We start from the raw sequence: 4,307 nt of genomic DNA, 5'->3' as shown, positions 1-4,307 counted from the left end.
TTTACTCTTCCTTTATCTAAAGGAACTCACTTCACAGTGACTGCTCCCAATGATCAATCACCTGTGACTCATTCATGGTAAATAACTGGATAGGAAAAAGTGTAAAGTTTATGTAAGTTCTGAGGATATGAAAGCTTAAGTTATGAGGATCTAAGACTGTGCTTTTTGGGTCTAAGAAGGTGTTTTAAGGTTGGTAAATGCAAGCGAAAACTTAAATGGTGATAAAGAGGTGATTTAAGGTATTTTTTAAAAAGATTTATTTATTAGTTATACAAAGATACACTGTAGCTGTCTTTAGACACCCCAGAAGAGGGCATCAGATCTCATTGCAGATGGTTGTGAGTCATGATATGGTTGCTGGGATTTGAACTCACGACCTTCGGAAGAGCATTCGGCTCTTTTAACTGCTGAGCCATCTCTCCAGCCTGATTTAAGGTATTTAAAAGGAATGAAAAATCCTTCAGATTTCTTCCCCTCGATCTGCTACTGTTGTATTAGGATTTCAAAAGTTCAGAGCTTCAACATTAATCAATGGAGTTCTGATAAATTAGTCTAACTGGTAAAACATTCCACTATACAATCCACTATCATAGTTCCAAGCTCAGGATTTTAAGTTTCCTTGGGTTGTCTTTTATATATAGACTTAAACTGCTCCTCATTGCTAAATCTATATATACCTAGTCTGGACAGAGAAAAGAAGCTCCTCTCTCACCGTCTGTAGTCATATTGAAAGTCAAGATTTTGTAAGCTTCAGAAAATCCACTCAGTTCACCTCTCATGAGTCAAATGGACTCCAGATAAGTACCCCTGTCAATCAACGGCCTAAGTCTCCTGCCTATTGGCTATTTCAGAGGGTGGGATCCCGCCTCCCTAGTGTTGGGACTCCCCTCCCCACAACTGTCAAGACCATGGGCCTAAAAGTTTCAAATGTACACCTAAGAAAAAAACTTTTCCCCTGACATACTTAACTTTACCTTCTGCCTCTAGTACATATTTCTATCATCTCTATCTCTATCACTATCACTCTCTCTATCCATCTCTCTACCTCTACCTCTACCTCTACCTCTATCTATCTGTTCCAGTATCCTGCCAGGTCCAGATGTTTACTCAAAATCTGCATCTAAGACAACTCCAGACTAACCACAGGTGTTTTGGTCTAGCCTCATAGGTGCTTCAACTGGGCCTGTACTTTCCTAGCTCCAGGATCACACAGATCCTGGACAGCAGTGAAACAGCCAGATCTTCCAGGACTAGGCCAGCCTTCCTAGTTTCTAAGGGTCCCCAAAGACAACATCCACCTCAGTAACAGGAAATAGTCTAAAGAACACCTTACTCGTGCCCCGCCATCACCCCTTCCTAGTTCTTCATTTTTAATTTAAAAAAAGGGAGGAATGTAAGCTTACAGGCAATTCCTCTAGGCTCATCCCAGGGGCCTAGCAATGGCTTATGTCATCATCTGCTGCCATTACCTGCCTCCACCAGCAGATAAAAGGACTGCTCACCACCCCAATGCACTTTTGCCTCCGCTTTCTCTCTCTCCATGTGTTCCCATATTCCCAGCTGGTCTCTTCCCGCCCCACTTTCTGTCCCTCTCTGCCTCTGTCCCCGTTTCTTTGCCCTCATGGCTCTGGTGTCTGTCTGCCTATTTACATATCCACTCCTCTGCCTCTACCAGGTCCTTGCTCCACTCTCTTCCCCCAGATAAACCCCCTTATACCAGATCTGTTGCTTGGTGCAATTTTCACACAAGGTGGCCCCACAAGGTAATCCCTTATTGCATTATATTTCATAACATAGAGGTACTGAGTTCAATTCCCCGCAACCACATGGTGGCTCACAACCATCTATAATGGGGTCTGATGCCCTCGTCTGTCTGATGTGCTCTTCTGTCAGGCAAACACACATGCCAATAGAGCACTCATATACGTGAATAAGTAGATCTTTAAAAAAAAATAAAAGAGATGAGTTGGAGCAGTGTGATGGCTCAGGAATAAAGACACTTGCCAACCAAGTCTGATGGCCTAAGTCTGATTCCTTGAACCCATATGGTGAAAGGAAAGAACTGACTCCCAAAAGTTTTTCTCTGACTTTCTTATGCCCGGTGATTTGTGTGTCTCCTCCCCCCAAACACACAAAAGAAGAAGAAGAACAACAAAAACCCTACAATTTAAAAAACGACTGTAGGAGAGTTGTCTCTCTTGGAAGACTTTAAGGTGGGGGAGAAGAGAGATGCTTTCATTTCTTCTCCATGCCCCATCTTTCTATGATTCTCTCCTCACAGGGTTAAATCACTCACCCAGACAGAGAAACACTGGCAAGATGTCATTAGATTTCCACACAACACTAACAATGATTCCAGGGGGAGTAGCAAGAAGCTTTGTGATTCTGAGATTGCTTATTTATGAAGCCCTTTAAAAGCAAATGGCTTTTGAAGTAGAAACTTAAGGGTTCTTTGGAAAGTCAGTTATGTTAAATGGTGTTTTGTTGGGGCAAACAGGTGAAGGAGCGTTTTCCTGAAGCAGACACAGGTGAAAGGCTAAGGTAGACTTGTGAAAGAATGTTTGGTTGGCTGGGCAGTGGTGGCGCACCCCTTTAATCCCAGCACTTGGGAGGCAGAGGCAGGTGGATTTCTGAGTTCGAGGCCAGCCTGGTCTACAGAGTGAGTTCCAGGACAGCCAGGACTATACAGAGAAACCCTGTTTCAGAAAAAAAAAAAAAAAAAAAAAAAAAAAAAAAGAATGTTTGGTTGAAGCAGACACAGGTGAAAGGATGTTCTGCTAAAGCAAGCACATGAAAGGTCACGTGATGAAGAATTCTTCATTAAGGACACACATGTATTGGTCTGCGTTACATTACATAATTGAGGTCCATTTGCTGGGACTCCATAGAGGGAAACTCACCAAAAAAACTTCTAGTGGTGAGCTACAGTTCTACAGACTCAGGTTGATTGACAGAGTGATGTCAGCTGAGACAGACATACGTGCTGAGACAAGACCTATGGAAGACAATATCCGGTGTTTGAAAGGAGTATAAAAAGGACTTGAAGGACAGTGATTGACTGATCCAGGTCAGTCAGTCAACAGGGTCTCAAGGGAGGGAGTGAGGATTGAAAAGAAAAAGACAATTAGACAACATTATAACATGACTCCAGCCAGTGCTGAGGCTAAAGCAGGTTTATTTTTCCCCAGTCTACTTTTATACCATTCTAGGTACTTGCAGAGAATGGGGTCAGTTCTTAGATAAAAAGCAAAGTAATCAAGCAAGGTAATAAAGAGGTCAAACAAGGCAATAAACAAAGTCCCCTGGCCACTGTGTCTAGGGGCTTATCAGGATGGCCAAGATAAAAGGAATGTCACACATTCCTAGGCTGAGTTTATCTTGAGCTCTGTATTAGCGCAAATGTGAAAATTATTATCTGAGCCTATTCCCTTAAGCCCAGCGAGAAGTACTTGCCAAATTTCTAGAAGGGCCCCAAAAGCTCTCCACAAGTGATAGAGGCTGAGCTTGGCTTACTTATAGAACGAGCTGTACAATGCTTGTTGGTCTCATGTCTTCACTGATCTTCACTTCACTGAGAGAGGCACAGCTGAGAACTTTTCCTGGCATTCCTGTTGGCCTCGGTCCCTCTGGCTGACTTGTGCTGAGGCTGAGCCCTGGCTGTCTCTGCTAGGTTAGTGCCACGACTGCTGGTTCGTGTTTACTCTCCCAACTCTACCGAACTGGACTGTGGGTATATCCGTTAAATGTTTACCGGTAGATTGAGCTGCTGCTGCTGCTGCTGCCTTCTGTGAACTGAACTGCTGATTTTATGACAACACAGATAAGATTTACACCAAAGAACCATTTCTAAACAGGTCCATTTCCTCTATATCCTCTCTTTTCTACTACCTCTGGTAGGTAGTGGGCTAAATGAGAGGTTAAAACAGTTTAAAAAGGCCGGGTGGTGGTGGTGCACGCCTTTAATCCCAGCACTTGGGAGGCAGAGACAGGCAGATTTCTGAGTTCCAGGCCAGCCTGGTGTACAGAGTGAGTTCCAGGACAGCCAGGGCTACACAGAGAAACCCTGTCTTGAAAAAAAAAAATTTAAAAAAATCATTAAAAATAAAGATTAAAAAAATTAAAGTTACAGGTTTTCATTCAGAAACTAACCAGTGCTCTCTGGGGAGGGTCATAGTGAACACTGTTTAAGCTCTCTTTCCAGTCCTAAGATCCTTCCTTCCTTCCTTCCTTTTTTCTTTCTTTCTTTCCTTTTTTTTCTTCTAAACTTCTTCCTTCCTTCCTTCCTTCCTTCCTTCCTTCCTTTCTTT

Source organism: Mastomys coucha, unplaced genomic scaffold (assembly GCF_008632895.1).
Source record: "Mastomys coucha isolate ucsf_1 unplaced genomic scaffold, UCSF_Mcou_1 pScaffold20, whole genome shotgun sequence".
Lineage (NCBI taxonomy): Eukaryota > Metazoa > Chordata > Mammalia > Rodentia > Muridae > Mastomys > Mastomys coucha.
The sequence above is the reverse complement of the archived record's forward strand: the minus strand, read 5'-3'. Positions refer to the sequence as shown.